General features: G+C 52.1%; 1 protein-coding gene and 1 long non-coding RNA gene across 2 annotated transcripts in view; both read right to left on the bottom strand.

The window, feature by feature from the left end:
- Positions 1-24629, bottom strand: part of SLIT1 (slit guidance ligand 1) — a 184006-nt gene that overhangs the window by 105265 nt on the left and 54112 nt on the right. The gene's annotated exons all lie outside the window — the stretch shown is intronic.
- LOC139044592 (uncharacterized) lies at positions 3482-7572 on the bottom strand. The gene is made up of 3 exons (XR_011501659.1): positions 7391-7572; positions 6084-6714; positions 3482-5556 (listed from the first exon to the last, which is right to left on the bottom strand). It is a non-coding gene; the product is annotated as an uncharacterized lncRNA (long non-coding RNA).

Genomic DNA, 24629 nt, shown 5'->3' with positions numbered 1-24629 from the left:
GGTGCCTCCTCCTCCAGGGAGCTTCGCCGAGCATCACCGCCAGGCCCCCTGGTACCCAGCGCTCCACACCAGCTCTCTCCGTTTTCTGCTCTGTTCTCCCTACAGACCTCGAGCTCCCCTTTCTGCATCCCCAGCCTGTAGGCTGGATAGACATGAACTCAGAGCTCGCTATAAATAAATGCGTGTTGTCACTAGCATCTCAAATCCCAGGGCCACATCAAACAACAGTGGGCCAGGATAGACGATCCACGTTCACGCGTATGTGCCAGCCTGTGCTGAGCCTCCACAGCATTATCTGACTTAATCCTCAGAACCACACGGTGAGGCACTGTGCCCCCCCTTTCACAGAGGAGGAACTGAGCTCTAGGAAAGCCAGCGACAGGAACAGAATCACGCCAGCCGTCCCCCATGCCTGTCTGACTCCAAAGTCCACGACCTGTGATTAACTTTTTGAATAAACCATTGAATATTCTCAGAATCTGGAAATCAGAGGACATTAGACCTGAAAAGCATCTTGGGAAGCAACAACAACTTTCAGAGGTCATTTTTGTGTCCCTGAGAGTTTTTTTTTTAAACCATCTGCAAAGATGCACTAATGACAACATCTTAGATTTTGTACAGCCCCTTGCAATTTCAAAGGATTTTCCATCTAAATCGATTTTTCTGAAAATTTCCCTTTTAGGATTTTTAAGGTGGGTTTCATGGGTTGTCCCCAGGGTGGCCTGACCTGGTCCAAAGACTTTCCCACAGATGTGTGAAGAGTCTCACTGGCCCCAGGTAGGGCAGGGGAGTCGGGGGGAGGCCAGGAGGAGGACAGCCCCCACCCCCCCACCCCCCCACCTGCTGGACCCTTGGTGCTGCCCGTGGCCACTCCCACCTCTCCCAGGCCTTCAGGACACAGCACCTCCCCAGCAGGGCAGGAAGTGGAGATGAGTGACCCAGCAAAGGAGCATCGTCTGCCCAGTTTCTGACCACTTCACCGGGCGACTGTCCACAGCGGCCGTGTTATAAGCCAGGAGACCAAAGGGATGAGTGAGAACAACAATTCACCCCAACCCTCAGGGCCAACGTGGGGCAGCCAAGGAGGCCCCGAGTCCCCCCCAGAATAAACGGGGCTGGGCATAGGGTACATTAGGGCTGGGAGCTGGGGGGTGTCTACCTCAGAAGCACCAACTCTGGGGTCTGCCCAAGGGGGACAACTCAGCCTACAGGGGGCCTGAGTGAGCCCAGAAACAGAGGGAGAATCATGATTGCCCACTCCCAAGTCTTCCCAAGAAGGACCTCAAAGGCCCGGGACACCTGGAGCCACAGGAAGAGTCCCAAGGCAGCTCGTCTTCCCAGCCTCCTCTGAGCCCTCCTGAGCTGTGGGATCTTACGCCAACCCTTGGCTTCTCTGACTCTCAGTTTTCTCCTCTGTAAAATGGAGAAAATAATTCCAACCTCATAAGGTTGTTGAGAGGATTAAATAAGACCAAGTATATAAACCCCTCAGCACATAGGAGGCACCTGATAAATGGCATCTCCTGTTTGAAGGTTCTGCTGCTACATGCGAGAGCCTTAGCCACATGCTGCCTGAGAACGGGGACCCTGTCCGTGTCGTCACCATCGGATACCCGGTCACAGAGCAGGTGCTCAGCAAACAGCTGAGGCCATTTGGCCTGGGAGGAAATGCATGGATGACAGAATGTGGGGCTGGCCCAGCTCAGGAGCCCCTTCCTGGCTTCCCTGCGAGGCTGGTTTATGGGCTGCCCACCCACGTGCTGCTTGCACATGCCCAGGGCCAAGGTGCTCACTACCACCAGAGGGCTGGCATCCACTCTCAGGCCCTTCTGCTTTAGAAGTGACCTGAAGTCTGCCCAGTGCGGGTCCCACTTCTGGAGAACGTGGAGTGAGCCACTCCCTCCCGTACTTGACCCCTTTCTTCAGAGCTCGCAGCAGCTCCGGGGACCACCCCCAGCCTTCTCTTCATTGGCTCAAACCCGTCCAGTCTCTTCACTGACCCCTCACAGGTCGATGCTGTGTGCTCGTGCATTTGGCAAACTTTCTCTGCAGGTGAGGTGTGTGGAGCCCAGCCCATCACTGGGCACCTGGGTGTGCTGGGTCCTTCTCTAGAAATCCAGTTCCCACTGATGAACCATCCCGACCTCCCAGGGCACTAGAGAAACAGTATTTCTCTGCCCTTCCTTCCAGGCTCAGAGAGGAAGCCTGTGTCAGATTCCAAGTCTTCTGCAAACTAAGGAAACATATACTCCTCCCACAAGGACTAAGGGGCAGCTGGGGAAAAGGAAGCCTTGCCGTAAGGTCGAGGGCTCCGTCCTTGTCAGGCAGAGTACAGGGGACATGGCGGAGTGGACCAAGGGTAGGCTCTGGAGTCACACCTGCATACAAGCCTTGACTGTGTCAACTCACCTGCTGTGTGCCCTTGGGCAAACTGCCTGACCTCTCTGAGCTTTAATGTGAAAAAAGAATCAACAAAACATACCTCACAGGGCTCTTGCAAGAATACAATGAAATAACGTATAGAGAGAGACATTAGCTGGCCTGGGTCAGGGCAGGTACTGAGTAATAGTCTTCTATGATGATGATGATGATGGTGATGAACAAGAAGGAGGAGGAGAAATAATGGTTAATCACCACACCACACCACTTCCTCTTCCTCACTGGAGAGGACGGCCTTCCTGAACTGTTGGAAGCCCACTGCAAGCGCATTCCAGGGTCCTCCTCCCTATCTGTGCTGAGGCCTCGGATCAGCACCCCTTTCCCACCTTACAGAGGCAGGAAGAGTGGAGGCCCCTGACAAGGGGGTGCCCACCTTCCACAGGCCTGGCCAGGCCTCCTGGACTCTCTCTGCAGTCTGCTGAGCAGGAGCATGTCCTAGCTCCTTGACGCATGGCAGGCAATGAGGCTTGTCTCCTTGGCCTCGTTCATTTCTGGAGACAGTGGGGCCAGGGGCTGGGCGCCCTGCCCAATTAACACTTTGAAGAATGCCAGGGGAGCAGCTGCGGTAGCAGTCGGGCTCCCCAGGGGGACGGGCCCAGGTGTTCCTGCCTCCTCTCCTGTGCAGGCCAGGGGAGGGCCCAGGAGCTGCAAAGGGGTGGGGGAGGCAGGGTGCCTGCCGAGAGCCTGCCACCAGGCCCAGCCCACCCTAGGACATCTGGGCTTCCTTGGTAAAGGTGGGGGAGCATCTGGCAGCCCACGTCCCCTCCATGACCCGCACACCATGGAGACAAGAGGATGGGTGGGCTCCAGAACTAGAAAGACCTGCGATTCACTGCTGGCCTCCCGCTGATTACTTGTCTGTAAAATGACACCACGCTCTGCTTCACTTGGTCGGAAGCTGACATGAAAGCGCCTGGCTTGGAACTTAGTCTCCAGTCAGTCCCCAGTCACATGCTGGTTTTCTCTCTTCCCCTCCCATCCGTGTTTAGCGTGGGTGGTAGAAACACCTGATACCTCACTTCACAGAGGGAGAAGATGGAATCGGTAACACACACACAAATGCAATTTTATCTCTGTGCTTCTGAGAGATAGACTTGAAAGAAAAACGCTTGACATGGAAAAAGGTTACAGAGGCTCTGACATCAAGGAACGCTACCCTGGAAGGTCTGAGAACGAGCGCATGAAGGGGACGTGCAAAAACTTAAGTAGGTAAAAAAGGAACCAAATACAGAGAAGAGAAGGACGAGAAATAACATCTATTAAAAAATCATAAGGAAAGATGGCTTCTTGCCTCTAATAATTTATTTGCTTATAAAATTTGCTCTAAACATACTCTACTTCAATATTTATGCTTGCTTGCATTTAGCTAGCTTAATAAAGCTATTTATCTTTGTGTTAAAAAAAAGAAGAATGTGACTATTCAAGGTGTAAACCCATGAGGGTGTGGATTTCCAGGAACTTAACCCTCAAGGGGCTATAGGACATCACTGCCACCTGGTGACGGTGTGCCCAAATTGGAGGGATAGAATTTGAGAAGTACTTATACAAGTTTCTGGTTGCTGAAGCTGAAAAACGCCATGAGGCTTTGGCCACATCACCCTCATGCAGGTCGCTCCTCAGTTACCAGCAACTATTTTGAAAAATCAGTGAACTAAGGTCTATTCCCAACCCTACTTGAAGGCAACTCATTTCTGAATTGCAATCTAACCTTTTCGTTCCCTATGAAATGAAGGGAAGGGGCCTAAAAGATCTCTGAGCTCGCTGCTGGCTTGACATTTGAAAGTTCTATGAACGTATTTCAGAACCCCCAGGGGTGTCTGTCAAAATGCAGATTTCTGGGGCCGGCCCCACAGCCAAGTGGTTAAGTTTGCTGCTCTGCTTCAGCAGCCTGGGGTTCACCAGTTTGGATCCTGGGCGTAGACCTACACACCACTCATGAAGCCATGCTGTGGCGGAGTCCCACACGGAAGAACTAGAAGGACTTACAACCAGGATATACAACTATGTACTGGGGCTTTGGGGAGAAAAATAATAATAATAATAATAATAATTAGGTACCTTGAGTTTCTCAACCTCTGTAAGCAGAAAAGGGACCTTGTGGGCTGGCCCCTGGGCCTAGTGGTTGAGTTCACATGCTCCGCTTTGGAGGCCTGGGGTTTGCCGATTCGCATCCTGGACACAGACCTGCACACCACTCATCAATCCATGCTGTAGCAGCATCCCACATACAAAATAGAGGAAGATTGGCATGGATGTTAACTTAGCAACAATCTTCCTCAAGCCAAATAAATAAATAAACAAAAGAGGAAGATTGGCAACAGATATTTGCTCAGGGCCAATCTTGCTCACCAAAAAAAAAAAAAAAAAAAAGGGCAGATTTCTGGCTCCAGTCTCAGATTCTGAATTAGAATGTCTCAGGAAGGGCTCTGAATCCACATTTTTAACAAGCAGGTTCTTATCTTTCTAATGGTTGAGAATGGCCATCCCAAGGCCTTGAATGTCATATCTAAGATGCTGCTTTATTAGACCCAGAAGTGTTGAGGCATCTGGCCCATCAGGGCACCCGAACATTTCCTGAGGGCCTGCATATCACACAACACCCAGCGTAGCTTCACAAGGACCCAGGGTGTAAGGAGGTTTTAGGCCCATTTTGATGATGGGGAAACTGAGGCTTAAAACAGTGACATGAACAGCCCAAGATCACAGGCTGAGTAAACTGTGGCTGCGTCTGAACCCTCATTTTCGGAATGCCCATCAACTCCCCAAAGATCCAGAGCCTTCTTGACTCCACCCTCCACTTCTCGGTGCGGTGGGGCTGGGCTTCCCACCGAGCCACGGAGTTCAGGTCCCGCTTCCCGCTGTCGAGGGCCTTCTTCAGCCTTGCAGGACGTACTTCCAACTCCAGCCACACTAACAGGCGATCAGCACCCCGTGTCATCCCGTGTCACCCGTCAAAGCGCTCCTCCAGCTCTAAAATGGTCATTGTGGGCTTTGACGTTCAACCAAGAAAGGCGAAGCTAGAACCAAAACCTGTGCTCGTCTCATCTGCCAGGAGCACACACGTTTCTTCAGGAGGAAGAAAAGGCGGCCAGTCTCTCCTGCAACCGCTACTTCCACCTAACAGACAAGAGCAACACGCTGAATGATTCAAACCTCAGCTCTGTCACACACCAGCTGTGTAACCTTGGGTAAGTTACTTTACCTCTCTGAGCTAGCATTTCCTCCTTGGAAAAGTGGGGATAAAAAGTCCTCACCTTACAGGGTTGCTGTAAGGATTAAATGAGATAATACATGTAAGGTGTTAACCACCATGACTGGGATATTTTAAGCACTCGATAATGGTAGCTTTTAAAAAATGTATTCACACACTTTCACAACATATGGCTTAGAAAGAAATGGAAGTAACTCTCTGCTCTGAGCTGTCCATCTCACCCAGACATGCACAGGATCACCCAGAAGCTGGAAGGGGCCATGCACCCACCACTGATGCTCACTGGGGACCGTTGGGGGCAGGCACCATGCTAGACTCACATCTGTTCTCCCAGAGGACCAGCTTCCTAGACTGGGGAGAGCGCCCCTTCCCCACCGCCCCTCCCACCCTCTTGTAAACCCACAGGGACTTCTCTGGGGAAGCCCGCCCTCACCATGAAGGTCAGGAGGTCGGCTCATCACCATCTTTATCATCACACAAGATGGCAGGCAAATCCCCTTTCCGTGATCCTCTGAGGCGGGGTCGGTCTGTCCATCTCTAATGGAAAGGGGAGGGGGAGTGAGCCGCTCCTGGCCAGCCGAACCGCCGCCTCTGTGTTCTTCAATTACTGGTACAAAATGATTTGATGAGAGGAACCAAGCCGACATCTGGGTTTCAGTTAGCATCTGACATGGGGCCTCGCTAATTAATCTGGAGACGTGAATTGACAAAGGCTCAAATCTGAGCGCAGTCAGGGGGAAAGCCGGCTGATGGGCCGTGAACAGACGGTGGTGTGCGGCGGGCGGCGCGTGGAGGTCACTGGGAGTGTCCGGGAGGACTCGGAGACGGCGCCTTGGGTTCACCCATCCTCCCTGGCTTTGTCATCTGACCCCCAGAGGACAAGTGGGAGGTGGCCCAGCAGCGGCTGGGAGGGGCAGGGCTGACGCCTGGTCTGAGTCAGCAGCCAGCTACGAAAAGACAAAAGGGCCCAAACATTTCAGCCCCATCAGCCAGATGGGTCGTTTTGTTCCCACCTGGCCCAATGCTGGCACATCTTCCTGGCTTCAAATTCTTCCTCATATCATCTTGAAAGTAAAAAAAAAATTATATATATATATATATATATACATACATACATACAAAAGAACAAAAAATTTATATACATATACAAAAGGACCTATCCATTTAACAATTACTTATCAATAAGTCACCTTTATAGTTGATCCCTTACTAGGCACTGTGCATGGAACTAAGACTTTACATACGTTACATTTAATCCTTATGCTAACCCAATGAAGTTTTATCTCCATCTTATAGTTGAGCCAGACGAGGCCCAGAGAGGTTAAACTAGTTGCCTACGATTGCACAGCTAGCAAGTGCAGAGCCAGACTCCTGCCCAGGATTGAGCAAATGAGGATAGTGTACCAGGCCCCCGGTTAGCACAGGTAGCTCTCCACACCCTCCCCTCCTGCCCCCCACTCCCTATAACCATTTCAGTGTGACTGTTTGGGGCAGGAGTGCTGGAGTCACAGAATCTCTGATGATTAGGGCCAAGGAAGCCCTGAGATGATCATCGGCTGTCAAAGTACATCCCCGCTGGCTCTGGAAGCAGCCTGAGGCCGAGGGGCAGTGAGTGAGTAGACAGGCACCCTCTCTGCCCTGTGTCCATTTACAGCACCGGGTTTGCTGTGAGACTTATTGTGAATAAACAGACTGCTGCCTGTAAAATCTGTGCCCTGCTGACTCAAATCCACCACTCACATCTTAGAGCTAAAGAAACAAAACTCCAGGCAGGTGCAGTAACTGGTCCGGAGGACGGAGCTGAAACCCAGCTTTCCCGACCCCAGTCCTCACGCTTCACACTGTGTCCAGCGGGCAGCTCGGAATGAGGCGTGGTCATTCCCGGGCACCATGTTCTCTCAGGCTTTGCATCCGCTAAGAGCACGGGGCAAGTGCCTCCCGGCTGGGATGTCGTAATTCTAAGTGGCCAACACCCAGGCGTGCTCGGCAGCGTGCCTGGTACACGCACACGCTCCATCAACAGTACCTATTGTTACCGCTTCGCCTCACTGCTCCACAGTGCCGAGATGAAGGCTCCCAGCCGTCCCTGGACTCTGGTCCTCTCTCTCCTCCTCCCATCCCCGCCCAAGGGGGAAGCTGCCTATCTGAAATGAGAGCCGATCCAAAAAACACGAACACAGTCCCTGGCATGAGAAGAGCTCAGTCAAGGTCGGCCAATATTGTCGTGACTGTTAGGATATTCCCCGGAAGCCTTCTCCGCTCCCGCCCCTCGGTGACTACGAGACATCCAGAGCCGTCCGTCTCGGCGGCCTGGAAGTGCCAGCATCTCACGCCTTTCTCCCGGCTGACAGTTGGCACTCCTCGGCATTCTCTCCTTCTGTAGACCTAGTCATGGCTCCCCGGTTTCCTCTGGCTTTTGAAAATTAATTATCAGTGATTTGTTAAGTTCATTAGCTCTGCCTCTCAACAGCACGGAAGGCCTGCCATCTGGACCCGTCGTCTCATTTCTATGCAAGTTGTTCCATAATTACACAATAAGCGGGGTCACCCTGTGAAGCCACGCTGCACACATTCGGCATCCCCATCATTTCTTCAGATGGGCACAGTCCCTTACCAGGACCAGAGGATCTGTCCGCTGCTCTCGGAGCCGCCATCCCTTCAGACACGTGCAGAACCCCCACCATCCTTCTCTTCTTAAGCACTTACTGAACCATACTATGCGCCAGGTCCAGTGTAGGTGCGGTTTATACATCCTTGTATTTGCCCCACAGTAATTCTGGGAGGTTATCATCATTAACCCATCTGCAGATGAGGAAACTGAGCTTCAGACAGAGGAAGCAGCTTGCCCAAAATAATGCATAATTTTCAAGGAGTGGAGCCCAAGTCCTCAGCTGACACCACAAAAACCTCAGGCTGAGTGCAGCATGATCCGACAAGGCCACCCCCAGCCTTTTCGCTGATTCGCCCCTGCCTCCGCTACAGGCCCCGTCAGAGGGGTCATCCTTCGCTGAGCTCCATTTCATCCACCCGTTCCTGCCCGATCCGTTACAGGCCAGCTCAGGCCCGGGGCTTTACAGGCGCCAGGTTCTTCACAGGGTGGACTCAGGTGAAATGATATGAAGGACGGATTATACTTACTGAGCACTCACTATGTGATAACTGCTAAATGCCTAGATTTTCTCAGTGAACCCACACAACCCTCTTATAAGGAAGGGAACTACGGGAATTGTCATACCCATTTTATAGAAGGGAGACCAAGGGACAGAGAGATTGAGCCCTTGGTCACCCAGTGAGTAACTTACAGAAGCAAGATTTGAACCCAGGCACCCTGACTCCAGAGTCTACTGAGCCATCCTCCCTCACAGGGAAAGAGCCAACTACGTCCCAGAGAGGCCGCCACACAGGTAAGGACACCAACCACAAGGACGATGGGTCTAGCACATCAGGAGGCGAGTGTAGACAGATGCCCACAGCTCCATTTTAGGCAAGTGAAACCCTGTTTTCAAGAGAACAATAACCTGTAGGGAAGATGATTCTTAGAACATTCATGCAAGAAACATTTACTGAACACCTGCTAGGTCGCAAGGGCCGTGCCAGGTACTGGGGACACTGAGAGCACCACAGATGTGTACCCCAGTCTTCAGGAGCCAGACTCTGAACAGATCATTACAAGAACCCAGAGGCCTGATGCATGTTACGAAGAGGTGACTCAAGGGAGCACATGGCAGAGAAACCCCATCCAGCCCACGAGGAGAAGGGAAGGCTTCGCAGAGGAAGCAGCGTCTCAGCTGAGATCCGGAGGATGACAGAAACTGTCCAGATGATGTGTATGTGTGTGTGTGTGTGCCCGTGTGTATGTGAGTGCCCACACACGCGTGTGCATCTCCCCAGGGAGATGTTTGTCCTGGGCTGAGAGAACAGCATGTGCAAGCCCAGAGGTGAGCAGGGGGATGGCACAGCGGAGGAACTCAGAGAGGCTGGTACCACCTGGGAAGCAGCAGGTGACTCATTTGTTGAACAAATGTTTACTGAGTGCCTGTGACGCTCCCTGGGATTTCCTTATCTGCAGCTGCTCTGCGAGGCCAGCAAACCTGCCCTGCTCTGGAAGTCAGTCCTGCAGCTGCCTCGTTTTCTGGGCTCCTCGGACAGTCTCCGAGTCCACGCCTCACCCGCTCCCCAGCTCTCCCGGAAGTTTGTTTCATCCGCCTCGATCTCAGGGCTCGCCCCCTCCAGCCCTCCTAACATTTCAGCTCTGGTCCCCGTCAACGATGCAACAGCCCACCTAATCGGGGAAGGGAAAGGAGCCAAGGTTTGTTGAAGCCAGCCCTGCCCCAGGTGCCTTCACACACCCTCCAATGAACCCAAACAACACCTCTATAAGTTCTGCTATTATCCCCATTTTACAGACAAAGAAACTGAGGCTCAGGGAACTGCGTGACATGTGTCCCACATCACAGAGCTGGTCATGCTCTTCCCAGCATTCCTTGCTCCTTTCTTCCCCAAGAAATGATCTTCCAAAGTCAGCATTCTGTCCTCCCCGAAGGATTGTCAGAAAGTCACAAACGTTGAGCAGCTTCTCCCTAAAAACCTGACATCTTTTATCAGCATGCCACACTTCAGCAAAGCGAACAGATTCCTTCCAAACTTCCGTGAGGTGGAAAAGTGTGAGCCACCCAGCAGAGGGGAAATGGAGAGACTGCCCTTCACTCAGCAAAGAACATAACGATCCATGGCGAGCCCAGACAATCAGACTTCTCCAGACCGTCTGGACTATGCCTGGACCATTCAGAACAAGCACCTACTATGTGCCAAGCTCAGCTCCAGGCACATTTGGAGACAAAGAAAAAACCAAGTGTAGGGTCCCTGTTCACGAGGAGTTAACACTTAGTAACTGAGCCACAAGAAATATTGACATGCCAAAGCAAAGTCCTAAAGCCTCAGTTCTCCGCCAGGTTCGCCAGCCCCCAGGCGGCACAGGAGGTATCCCATGGGGTCCTCAGCATTGCTCCATTCAGCGCTGTCGCCTGAATAAACAGCGGGCCTTTGGCGTGTCTGTAGACTCAGGGGGATGAGTCAAAAACAAACTCCCTTAAAAGCATTCCTGCAGTGGAAGCCTCGGGGGAGACCGCACCGGAGTTCGCTTTCTACAGGATACAGTTCTGGGATGTTTGCATTTTTATAACGAGTATGTATAACCTCTATAAATTCGTAAATAATGTAAGTGAAAGTGGTCTTAAGTTCGTGGTATCTCGTCCCTGTGCGTTTTCTCAAATGAGACACTCTCAAAGTCCAGATACGACCCCAGGACAGTGGAGCCAGGTCTATGATTCTTTTGACATTCAGAAGGGACCACCGGCCTTGGGAAAGTTGGGCCCTCGGGATGGGGGCCTTCCAGCCTTGTGCTCCCGCTCAGCATGGTGCTGCCCTCCCTCGGGCCCTGCTGTTCCAAGGCTGAGGCCATTTTATGCCTTATTAATAATTCACGGGTACAAACAATATTGCTAGCTGGATAGCCTCTGTCGGGGGGAGGGGCCTCTGAGGAGGCTGGTGGGAGAAACCTCTGACCTTCTAGAAGCAAACATCCACCATGTGCCCACCCAGCCTACCAGAAAGAGACAGGACCTGGAAGCACTTTAAGAGTCAAGTTCCAGGGGCCGGCCCAGTGGCGCAGTGGTTAAGTTCACATGTTCCGCTTTGGCGGCCTGGGGATCACTGGTTCAGATCCCAGGTGCAGACATGGCACCGCTTATCAAGCCATGCTGTGGTAGGCGTCCCACATATAAAGTAGAGGAAGACGGGCACAGATGTTAGCTCAGAGCCAGTCTTCCTCAGCAAAAGGAGGAGGATTGGCGGGGGATGTTAGCTCAGGGCTAATCTTCCCCCCATCTCCAAAAAAAAGAGTCAAGTTCCAGCCTGAGAGGGCTTAGCTTTGGAAACACTCTTAAAGGCCCCCCACATTCTTCTCAGGGCAATGGGATTCCCAGGAATACCCAGCATGAGGTCCATTCACCCCCCAGGAGCACTAGGTAAGGACAGTCCAGCCCTTGTATAAGGAGGCAGCCTGGGCACTAACAGGACCACTAAACTAGGAATCTAAAAACTGGGTCCCAGCTCTGCCATGTGCCCGCTGTGTGACCTAAGATAACTGGCCTCACTTCTTTGAGCTTCAGAATACTCCTATATAAAATGGAGATGGAATAGAAAAAATGGGGGAAGGACTCAGACAGATAGTTTAACAAAAAAAGGAACACAAAAAAGCCTTACAAACATTAAAAAGAGATGCTCAGGGGCTGGCCCCGTGGCGGAGTGGTTAGGTTCGCGCGCTTCGCTGCAGGCAGCCCAGGGTTTCGCTGGTTTGAATCCTGGGTGCGGACATGGCACTGCTCATCAAACCACGCTGAGGCAGCATCCCACATGCCACAACTAGAAGGACCCACAACTAAGAATATACAACTATGTAAAAGGGGGCTTCGGGAAGAAAAAGGGAAAAAAAATAATAATAATAAAAAAAAGAGATACTCAACCAGACTCATAATTAAAGAAATACAAGTTAAAACAAGATGCTTTTTTTAGCCCATCAAATTGGGAAAAATGAAAAACATTAATAATGCCCAATACTGAAAAAAGTATGGAAAAACAGAGATTCTCGTGTGCTGTGAGGATGGTACAGCCCTTCTGGATGGCAACAGCCATCATAAAATAAAACATATTCTGACTTAGCACTTCCACTTCCAGGAGTTTGTCCTATAGACCTCTCAATATAAGTGCAAGAGTCAGATGGACAAAGATATTATTTTGTAGTAACGTTTTTCAAAGCAAAAAATACTAAAAACAATTGAATGACCCTCGATGAAACATACAATGAGAGCCTGGTGCTGAGAAAATGAACGGGCAGCTCTAAATGTGCTGATACGGAGGGAGAAGAACAGGACATGCTCCCACTTAGGGGAGAGAGAAGAGAGAGAAGTGGAGACGAGCACAGCTATGTTTTTTGTGCAGAGAATATTTCTGGAAGTCTCCCCAGGAAGCTGTCTCGGTAGCTGCATCTGAAGGGGACCAGGAGATCTGGGGCGGGACAGACATTTCTCTTCATTCTGTATGCTTTTGTGCTAATTAATTTTTAAACCAGGCATTAAATTTTCAATAACTTTAAGACACTAGGGTTTTGTTTTGTTTAGACGGAGAACATCCTGCCTGTGTGAAAATTACATGCAGTCGATGCGAGAGCGTTTTGGAAACTACAAAGGACCACACACGTGCAAAGCGTTGCTAGTCTGCACACACGTACGAATTCCCACATGCAACGCAGGTGCTTCTTGAAGGTCCGGGTGAGCGATGGATCGGGATGGGGTGCTCCCTGCTTCCTAGCGGTCACACCACATTGGCCTTGACCCAAGAAGTTCAGGGTGGGGCTGGGGAACAAACACCGCTTCAGGGATATATTTTATCTGATGAACCCACTTCAAGGCCAGAGGCTGGCTCTCAAAAAGTAGGGCTAAAGGAGGCCTGAGAGTTTTGTCTTGCCGACTGACAGATGCCAACACCAGGCTGTCTGCGAGAGCCACCTTACAGCTGCAGCAGGCATCATTCCTGTCTCCCTAACACCCCGCCTGCTACCAGGCCCACAGGACCCACTCAGCAAACGTCTGTGGAATAGATGAATGAGTGGCCGTGAATGGGCACCCTGCCCAGGAGCTCACAGACTGTCAGATCTAGAACAACTTTCTGGAAGCCCCTGAACCCCACCTACAGATGTGACTTGCTCAAGGCCCACGGCCAGAAGGGACAGAGGCAAGACTCAAACGCAAGACCTGTGACTCTCGCCTCGTGCTTCCTGCCCTGCATGTTTCTCGAGCGTGCACAGAAGTGACATTGTTCCATATCCCTCTGTCTACACCATTCTCAGCCTTTAAAGCATCTTTAAGTTGGTCTCCAGTCTGACATTTTTGTAAAGCATCCAGACCCACCAGCACCATCAACCCAGCCTTGTAATTTAAAACAGAAAAGGAAAGAAAAGGCCTCTCACTGCCATGTGCTGTACATTCGTCAGGCCGATGTCTATCCAGTCCCTGCAAGATGCCACGAGGGTGCAGCTCACCGTCTCCTTAGGAGGGGACTCAAGCTGTCTCCCCCGCAGGGTCAGATGTACAGAAGCAACCCTAGAGGCCTCACCAGAAACCATGTCCTCAGCACAAACCTGAGGCCCAGGGGCCCCATCGGCTCACTTCCATGTATAAAGTTCCACTTCACCAAGAACCACGCCCTGTCGTGGAAACGAGGGGCCAGGCTGCGGCTCCCAGCCCTGCTCCCACAGCTGGGAGACTCCGGGTAACTCCTGCCACCTCTCCAGGCCTCAGTGTCCTCATCTGTAAAGTCGAGATGTGTTTTAGAGCCTCTCTCAGATTCTTTCCAGTTCATATAACACTAAAGCAATGATTCCTCGGGGACGAGAAGTGGAAACCCCAAAGGCAAAGATTTTCAAGGAAGTGACAGGCAACAGCCCCGGACAGAGCGGCTCCCACACCAGCCTTCTAAGCCAGCCAAACAAAGAAGCCCCCTGGAACCCACCATACGGTGTCAGGAAGAGCCACACGCTGGACCACTCTGCTCCGGGCCTCCCAGTCAACACCTGCTTCCCGCCCTTCCTGAGTCAGCTCCTCTGCCCCACCACCTCTCATGGGTAAAGCTGGCCTCAGCCCTGGCTCTTTCTTTCAGTTCTCGATCCACGCTGCCCTCTCTTACTGGACCTCCGTAGTCTCGGCCCCGTCCCTCCCCTTCCACCAAAAGCCTGAGCCAGAGAGTCCCAGGGGGCTCTTCATTGCATTTGAGAAACAAGCCTTTTGAACAAACATGTGTAATCTAAAGATGGGCCCAGCAGGATAACCAGGAGTGCTCATCTCTCACCTGGCACAATGCCTGCCTCAGGCAGCCCGGGTCCATCATAGCTAAACACACACACACACACAGACACACTCCCCAAATCCCGCTCCTCTTCAGCAAAGAGTGTGCTCCTCTCCCAAAGCTCTTCGTCCTAACTTACAGAGAGGGCCCCCCCACCGCGACTCTGGGAGTTCGGGGTTAACATGCCCCTCCTCCCCAATGCCCACAACCTGCATTGTGTGTGTAGGATCCACAGAGAGTATTGCAGCAAAGAAAGGCACGCCTGGAGCCCAGAGCCCAAAGCCTGGGGCTGATGGCGGTTGCTAAGAGACAGAGGATGCCCAGCTGGAATCGTGACTGAGGTTTCTTGTTTGTGCAAGAGCAAGATGAAGAGAGAAGGAGAGGACGTGTTTGCTGTGATCACTTTCAGCCTCCACCAGACCCTGCTGGATGGAGAAAAGATCTCACTTACAAATATACCCAATGATGTCCAGTCTCTCCAGCCTTCTGGCAGCAGAGAAAGCTGTAAGTTCCAGTCTTTCTCTATTCCTTAAATATATGCCCTGAAAAACTAAGCCAAAAAAAAATCCTAGGAGAGGATAAAAGTCATTCTATTCTGTAAGGTGCCCTGCTGTCAAGGAGCAGTTTCAAGTCCCATCTGTGGGCTCAGATGGTCTCCCTTCAATCCTAGCTTCTCTGCTTACTGCTGTGTGTCTTTGGGCAAATCGCTTAAGCCATCTGTGCCTCAGTTTTCACATAAGTAGGATGAAGCTAATCTAAGTTTCTTATAGGGTGTTGTGAAGGTGGAGCCCTGTAAGCCACGTAAGGTACTCAGCACAGTGCCTGGTTCTCAGTTAGGACCCACAGATGTTTCCTTTAACTAAATGTGGATTGTCAGAGCTAGATCATCCAGGGCTCCTTATTCCACGACGAGGAATCTGAGCTCCTAGTCCAAACCAGGAGTCCTGTGACTGACGCAAATTGGGTGAGAGAAGAGGGGGTCATTTCCATGCCTCTCCACCATCCCGTCTCTCCCCTCCCATCTCCCCGGCCTCCCAAGAAGGTAACCCTGAGCCACTGTCACCGCAGCCTGCTCTGCTCTCTTCATTCCTTCATCCAGGGCAAAGGTCTTGAGCCCCTCCGCCTGGCTGGCACCACACCAGGCCGTGGGCATGGCACAAGAACAACGTGACACAGTCCTGTTCCCACCCCCAGCTTACCGCTAACGAAGCCCACACATGTCCCTTCACAGCCAAATGCAGACTCAGCCCCTTCCAGCGCCCCCAGTCAGACCCTCGGCCAGGACTAAGGCCACCTCTCTCCTCACCCAGGCCCTGTGGCCTGGCCCTGGCGTGGCCCCTAGATCCTAAAGAGGGTGAAGGCAACGAGAAGAGGAAAATCAGAAGGAAACAAACTCTCCCGGCCGAGCAGGAGGCCGGTCCAGGGAAAGGGGACATCAGAGGAAAAGGAGACATTTTGGACAGCACCCCCCGCGGGTGGGTGAGCGGAACTTCTAAATCCTAGATCGGGCATGTGCTCTGATGCACGGATCTATTTGTGCAAAAAGTCTGGCACAGTATGGTGGTCCCTCAAGAAAACCCCACAGAATTACCATTTGATCCAGCAATTCCACTTCTGAGTAGATATCCAGAGGAACTGAAAGCAGAGACTCAAACAGATCTGTCCACCCATGTTCACAGCAGCATTCTTCACAATAGCCAAAAGGCAGAAGCAACCCAAGTGTCCATCGGTAGATGAATGGATAAGCAAAATGCGGTACTGACGCACAAGGGAACGCGATTCAGCCTTAGACGGCAAGGAAATCTCGTCACGTGCTGCAGTATGGATGAACCGTGAAGACATTACGCTCAGTGAAATAAGCCAGTCAGAAAAGTACAAACACTGTGCGATGCCACCGCCATGAGGCACCTGAAGTAGCCAAATTCACAGAGGCAGAAGATAGAACACTGGTTGCCGGGCGAGGGGATGGGGGATGTAGGGAGTTACTGTCTAATGGGTACTCAGTTTCTGTTGGGGAAGATGAAAAAGTTCTAGAGATGGATGGTGGTGACCATTGCACAATGTGAAAATACTTCATGCTACCGAACTTTACACTTAAAATGGTTAAAATGGTTAAGTTTTATATCATATATATACCACACACAAAAAAAGTCTGGCAAAAGTTTCCGACACGAGGACGTTTAGCTACACACGTAGCACAGGACCCTCCTTGAAAAGATTGAATAACAAGATATTTGGAGCAGCATGGAAAATCTAGGAGGCTGAGTTGCCACCCGCGAAATGGGAACTTCCAGGAAACATCCTTTGAATTAAGCTCACAGGGGGCCCACCCTCAAGTCCCACGTGCCCCAGAGCGGCTGAGCCAGGAAGCACGCATCCTCGGCTGCTGATGGGGAGACAGGAAGCAGGGGGAGACCACAGATCATTCTCTGAGGGAGCGGTGTGGGTGCGGGGGCACCGGGGCCACCAGGAGGTCTGGTGCAGACAGCGCTCTGAGTGTCTGCAGAAAGAGCCCATGCTGGGGCTCCAATACCCCCAGCTGCATGACCTCACAGATCAGTTACTCTGTGGCTTAGCGTTCTCATCAGAAACACCAGCGATAATAATCCCAACTCTGTGGAAGTGTTAAGAAGATTAAAGAAATGAGAGAACACATAATGTAATGGTAAAGAGCACAAACTCTGGAGCCGGACTGCCTGAGTTCAAACACCGACTCTTCACTTTCCAGCTATATGACCTTGGGCAAGTTCTTAATCTGTCTGTGTCTCAGTTTCCCCACCCGTAGAATAAGGATAATTGCACTCACTTCCGAGGGTGACTGGGAGGACTAAGTCAGTTGAGATAGATCAAGCATTTGGAACAACATGGGGCACATGGAAACACGGCACCAGCACTGCTAGTATCAGTGGTGCTGAGGGTGGTGTCCTGGCTATTCTCTCTGGAGTCTGGATTTCTAAGGACATTTCTGTCTTCCTTCTTACCTAGATTTGCTCAGGGAACATGCGCTGTGGTCTGGACCCATCAAGGAGCCCAAGTTCCCTGTAAGGATGGCACCTTGGCCACGTGGACAAAACTCATTCTTGGTCATCAGATGCTGGGCGGCCGGGACATTGAATTGATCTGTGAAGCCCAGGCAGACCCTGACGGGTGAGGACCACAGCACAGAACAGGCCAAGTGAGGGCAGTGTGGGTGACCGTGACCTTCCCCATCGGTCAGCACCAAAGCAGCGCACTTCCTTCTGCCCCAAAGGGCTGCTCAGCCAGAAACAGCCTTGCGTTTTCTGTGCAGCTGTCCATCCGGGGTCCACGAGGCACCACCTAACACCCTTTTCAAATTCTGCCAACACCTCTCACACACACGCTCTCGTCACAAACAGGCCCATTCGAGCAGCTAATTCAAATAAATTCCGCCCGGCGCTGACCGCTCCTGGTGGACAGGACAATGCAAACAAGGCCTCTTTTCAGGCCACGCCCACCCAGCGCCGGCCGGGGCAGGAGGGCTGAGCAGCGGTCCTCAAAGCGTGCAGGCCCACATAGGGCCAATGACACCCTGCCCACCTTCAGCAAGCATTTCTGGCCCCCATCTATGAGCCAGGCACTGGAGACCCCCTGCGAGCAGCAGGTGCGAGTTCTGTCCTCCGGAGACTGTGCCATTTCCCAAACGGCTCCACAGAGGTCCCCAAGGCAGCACTTCCTGCGGGTCTCTTGTTTTATCTTACACATCCTGGTCCATTTTGCATTCTCCTTAACATCCCATTTTTCGTTTTATCAATAGTCCTGATAATAACAGCCACCGATATATAGTGAGAACTTGCCTTGTTTCAGGCACTGTCTGAGCTCTTCGAATATATCACTCCACTTGCTGTGACAAGCCTCTGAGTAGGTACTATTAGAGCTCTTACGTTACAGATGAGGAAACTGAGGCAAAGAGAGGTTAAGCAACACGCCCAAGGTTACATATCTTGCAAATGGCAGACCTGGGGTCAGGAGCCCAGCCTGGCCCCCAAGCGCACTCCATCAACTGCTATCTAAATGTAATACGGAAACCCTCTAATCACATAAATGCCCATCCCCCCACCTCAGTTTTTAAGTAAAACTGAAGCTCCAGGATGAGTGCCTCGTTTAGCCCCGTGGCCGCATGCCCAGATTGGCTCACTGACCTGGCCCGCAGGGCATCCAAACTCTTTGAAGTTCAGGTTCTAGGCACTGTGACCTGAGGGGCCCCTCTGCCAACCCCCTCCTCTGGCTTCCCAGACCCCTCCCTCTGCAGGCTCCACTCTGGCCCCTCTGCAGGCTCAGGTAAACCCAGTTCCCCAAGAAAGGTGACTTGAGGTACCCCTGCCATCTCAGTCCCGCTCTCCCCACCGCCGTGGCGAGAGAAGTTAGGACTGTAGCATGCCTTGTTTGCTTGCCCTCTTAGAGGTCCCACAGCTGACCCTTACATTTCCTAGGATACCCAGCCTAGACTCCTGTGACCCCCTTGGTTCCCTGAGTCTCAGGCCACCTCCAGAGTTGCCCCCATATAACAGGTGCGCGTGTCACAGTCCCATGGCCATACCTGAACTGCCCATCTGAGCTCCACCTTGGCTCCCACCCCAGACTACAAATCCAGTTACTAGGCCTTCCCCCCTTCCTTGTCTGAGCTCCAAGTCCTATCCTTAAACTCCATACTATGATTCGGCACGACCTAAAAGGCCAAATGCGCCCTCACTGTATTTCCAAGGGTCACACGTCCCAATTTTTCACTGTGCACTCCTATACCTAGTGGGGGCCAAGCCACCACTGGGCTCTCCAGGACCTGCCAGAACATGCTGGAGACTCCTGTGCCTCTGAGACCCTGCGCCTTATCGACCTGCCTACATCCCCAGCATCAGTTGGGCCAGCCCTCCCGGCTCCCAGCCCACCCCTTTCCCTGCCTGAATTAAGACCTGCCTCACAAGAGAGAATGGCCATGCTGTCAAGCAGGAGGAACCAGCCAGATGAGCACCTTTGGTGGGCACGGAAGGAATCACTGGCAGTCCCACTTCCAGGAGGCCTTGAGTGTTTGGATAAGGAACAAGGACAACAGTCACCAGCTCATGTCCCCAGGTCATAGAGGAAATCAGAGTGAGCCTCAAAGAGGGGAGAGGCACGTTCACAGCAGCATCATTCGCATTAGCCGAGAGGTGGAGCAACCCACCGGCAGCTGAATGGACAAACAAAATGCAGTGTACACACAACGGAATATTAATCCACCTGAAAGGGGAGGACATTCTGACACATGCTCCAACGTGGGGGAACCTTGAGGACATTTGCTAAGTGAAATAAGCCGGTCACAAAAAGACAAATATTGAATGATTCCCCTCACATGAGGTACTGGGAGTAGTTAAATTCATAGAGACAGAAAATAGAATGGTCGTTGCCAGGGGCTGGGGACAGGGGAGAATAGAGAATTTTGACTTAATGGTAAGGAGTTTCAGTTTTGCAAGATGAAAAAATTCTGGAGACTAGGTGCAAAATAAGGTGACTATACCTAACATTACTGAACTGTATGCTTGAAAACGGTTAAGATGATAATCTTTACGTTGTATGTATTTTGCCATAATTAAAAATCTAAAAAAAGAAAAGAAAAGTGGAGAGAGCTATTTTGAGTAGATTACACATAATCTATTTCCTCTCCATTCACTCTAAATCGCATTTATGAGAAGCTGTGCTTAAGGGTTTGGGGAAGGAAGGATCTGGATATCAAGGGCCCATAAAAGGGTGCCCCTGCTCTATCCCCAGGCATCCTGCCCCCTCTGCTCTCTGCAGGGTCCCCTGAGTCACTCAGATTTGCCATCATTTTTGGACAGCCTAGTGTCCTTGCTATTTTAGATCTGGACAGTCTCTTTGCTCAAACGGTGCCTCTGAGCTATCTGGCCTGCGAGCAGATATCCCATTAAGCTGCCGAGTATTTCCTGGAGCATTATCAATCCCGAGGCCTGGTGGGCCCCCAGCTCCCAGCAGGTGGTCCTGAACCTTGGTCAGACCCCTCACAGGCCTTCTGAAGTCCCCAAGAGGCCAAGGTGGCCTCACTTCCTCTCCCCAAAGGGGTGTGTTTGCTCTGCTTTGGTGGGGGGATCGTTAGCTTGGCCCATCTCGTGCCCCTCGCCCCATCCTGCCCCCGCCCACCTCCTCTCCCGAGCCCCCATGTCTCCACTGTCGTTGGGAACCGCAGTTGCGTGACAAATGACTGAGGAGGTCCTGGGGACGCCATTTCATTCTGCAGGCATTATTGTGCCTGACCTAAACCCAAATACCCAGGCCCCAGTCTCCCGGGTGACACCTGAAGGCCCCAGTTTCCTGGCAACCAGGAACAATGGCCCCTGGGAAAAGCACACACAGTTTGGGAAAGGGCAGCCTTTTTTCTCTGTGCCCCTGGGTAGGATGGGGAACGCTCTACTTCTGCAGAATCTGGAGGGAAATTCAAGCCATGAGGGTATTCGGACCTCCTGTGCCCACCTCCCCACCCTAATCCTGAGCTGCAGGAAGTCTCCCAGGCGAGCTGGAGCTCACCCACCTGGGGCTTTCTTAGCTGCCTCCTAGCGGGACAAAAGCCCCTTTGAGCAGACTCACTGCCCTCCTTCCCCTCCGCACCCCTTCTCTTCAAGTCTAAGTTGTACTTCCTTCCCGAGCCAACTCGAGGCATTCAGACTTCTGTTGTGGTGACGCCCAGTGTCACCTTTTGCCTGCAGAAGTGACACTCTCCTTCCCCTTTGAACACCCTCAAAGGGTGTTGGGAGGATTAACAAGAGCTCACGTGCACAGCAGGTGCTCACTACACAGCAGCCGTCACCAAGACCACTTTCTGGGTTCTGGCCCATCACCTCTTTCCCAATGGAAGCAGAGAACCACAGTGACCTGAAAGAGACTGAGGAGGCCCCAGGCTGACCTGTGCCTTTCACCGTACACCCCTCACACTGCAGGCATCCAGGAGGGCTGAACTGCATGGGTGCAGAGTCACAGCCCCCAGGGTCCCCATTTGTGAAGTAACTCCTGCCTACATGCTAGGAAAAGGGGATCACATTTGTTTTTTTTTAAATTCACTCAAGTCTTGTTCATCTAAAAAATTCCTTCTGATTGAAACCCACATGGCAACTCCTGCAACACCAGCTAACTGAATTTTGAGGAATGTTCTTCGTCTGTGGCCTTTTTGTTTTAGCTGTTGGGACTCCATGTTGCCACCCATCCCCAGGGGGACAGGAAGGGAGGAAGGGTGTGGCTCCTACTTTACGGGATGGGATACCTGAATAGAAGAGACTCAAGGCCAGCAGAGTCAAGGAGGGGTAATGTCACAGCTGGGACCAGGAGGCGACCGTGCACACACAGCTTGGCCATCCCATTGGCAAAGGACGCCAGGAGCAGAGGCAGGAGCCCAGAGCACAGGTTAGAGGGGCCAGCAGGCACCTGGTCCAGAGGAGCAAGCCTAAGTCCAAATGACAGACACGGGAGAAGATGTGCAGCGAAAGCACAATAGTTCGAAGACGCCAAGGATGGAGTGAAGCCAGAGGGCTAACTGAGGTACTGGTGAAGGGGGGACAAGACCTCAGGGTCACGAGGGACAGGGACAAGACCACCAGCTCCCAAGGCTGGATGGGCAGGCACAGAGTCAGACGGAGCAGCTCCAGTGAACAGAAGGGCAGAGGGCAGGGCTCAGGCACTCCCGCCCCAGGAGGCCCCCTGGAACCTCCCTCCAGCCCTGCCCCACCCAGCGCCAGTGCCTCTGGTATGGCTCCCAGAGACCCCCAGTCCTTCCCTTCATGGCCCTCATCACTGCTTCATTACTGATTAGAGCGCTGGAACCTCTCTTTCTGTCTCTGCCCCTCGTGACGCAGTTAAGTCCTGCTTCATCGGCCATCAGAAGTTCTGAATAAAACTCTTTTTCGCCAGCTCACGTTGACTCCCATCCCCAACAGGACCTATCAGCTCTGGAAAGCAGAGACCACATCCTTTTCTTCTCACCACCGTACTCCCCAGAGACTGGAATGACGCAGGCACAGAAATATTTGTGGATTGCACTACAAATAAAAGATTACAGATCAGACCCAAGAAAAGCCAGAGGAGGACAGCCAGCCTGAGGCGGATGCCTGTGCCCCCAGACTCATAGGCAAGAACTTCATGAACGGCATCCATGGCAGATGGCCAAGCAGCCTGGGGAGCACATTGTTTACGGAACTGGCTTGAGATTTTGTTCCCTTCCCCATCCCTTAAGTGTGTGCCTATGTCTTCATCTGACGGTAGCAGGTCAGTCAGCTAACATGCGGTTCCAAAATACTGAGGCCCAATGTCCAGGTGCTGTATGACCCCATCAGCTTCTCCCCAGGAGAGAATGGAAGAGACTGCACAGTTCCATCCTCCTCCCTAGAGGGGAAGACCCTTAAAGCCAGCGATGGGCGTGAAGGGCCAAGGCAACAACAGACCCGACGCAGACAAGACGCGGGCACTGCAGAGTGCGCCCGTGCACCGCAGCCCCTAACCCTCACTGCAGCCCCATGATGGAGGTCTGTTATTACCCCCATTTTACAGACAAGGAAATAGGCTCTGGGGATGCATCGCTGGTCCACGGTCGTGTAGCCAGAGTGGCAGCCGCAGAATGTGAATCCAAAGCCGTCTCTCACAACCCCAGTGCACTGGGCTTCAACACAGGACTCCCTAAGGAGGCAGAGAGGGAGAAGCAGAACTCTCGTGACAAACTGGAATCCCCAAGGGTGACAGAGCGAGTTGGATGCCTCAGGAACTGGAGAGACAGTGAAGATGCCCAGGTGGCAGCGACTTCTTGCCGGGCAGCAGTGAGGCCTTGGGAGGAAAAAGGCCTCGAACCGGAAACCTGAGCAGATGTAAATCCAGGTGGGACGTAGTCAGCACCCTAGCTCGGAGCTCCTTCAGCCCCTCGGCAGCTCTCCCTGGATGCCGTGCTCAGGGCCTCGCACCACTGGGCTCCCTCCCCAGAGGGGCAGCTCGTCCAAGAGCAGGGAGGGCTCCAGAAGCACACTTAAACACCATTGATGCTTCCTCCCTTCCGTCCCAAAACAGCAACGACTAGGACCAGGTCGGGGTGGGTCTTCAGTTACAAATCTTTCCCCTAGGCATGGTTAACCGAATCCTACTGTGCCCGCCCTTAAAAAAAACAGCCCATGACCTGACCTGCCACACCCTGGGGAGGCGTAAAGAAGGAGTGGTGGCTGGCAAGGCACTCCAGACCCCCGGGCGTGCTCCTGAACTTCCGGGGTCCTTGAGGTGATCACGGAATTTAACATTGGCCGGGACCCTAGGGCTGACTAGCCGAGGCGTCAGCATCTGCATTTGGCATTGACGATAAGTAAAGAATGGAGACACGCTAATGAAACCATCCTCTGAAAAACCAACCGTCTCCTTCCTCAACGAAAATGAAAAGCCAACTATCTCTGCCGGACGTTTTCCAGAGGGCTGACGGGCATGATCTGCTCACCCTGAAGCACCGCTACAGCCGTGAAACGAGCAGAAAGGAGTGATGCTCCCGTGTTAACAAAGCGCCTAATTTCAAGCTTGCAAGATTTGGAGGCACGTTCTTGGTCTATAACACCGCATCCTTGGGGCACGATGTGACATGCCTGGGGGCAGTGGCCGAGTCACATGGCATCCCCTCAGGGTGTGAGCTGATATTCACAATGGGGACAGGGATTGGAACAGACTGAACAGGGCCAAGTCGTCCCTGTTAGAGTCAAAACGCATAACTGTCAAGGCCCACACCTCAACAAAGGCTGATGCTGATGCTCTCCCAGTTAAATGAGCTGTAGAGACGAGCATCCTTCCAAGCTGGGCTGAGCCGATGCCCCAAGAAGTCAACAAAGAGGGAAAGGAAACTTTTTGCTGATTAAGCTCCAGTCCCTTTGGTCAGCATTAAAAACAAATGCATTTTTACTTTATTTCTTTAAAAAGAATATTTTCCTCCTCCTAAATAACAAACGAAACTCTTTACAGAGCCTCTACAGACAGGAAATATGAGGTATTAACTGAAACGCTTTGGAGAGGCATTGTGTTTACGGCTCACTTCTTTCTTGCTGGAAAGAGAAAATTTCCA

This window comes from Equus asinus, chromosome 2 (assembly GCF_041296235.1).
Source record: "Equus asinus isolate D_3611 breed Donkey chromosome 2, EquAss-T2T_v2, whole genome shotgun sequence".
NCBI lineage: Eukaryota > Metazoa > Chordata > Mammalia > Perissodactyla > Equidae > Equus > Equus asinus.
Note: the sequence above shows the minus strand (reverse complement) of the source record. Positions and strands in the feature narration are given on the sequence as shown.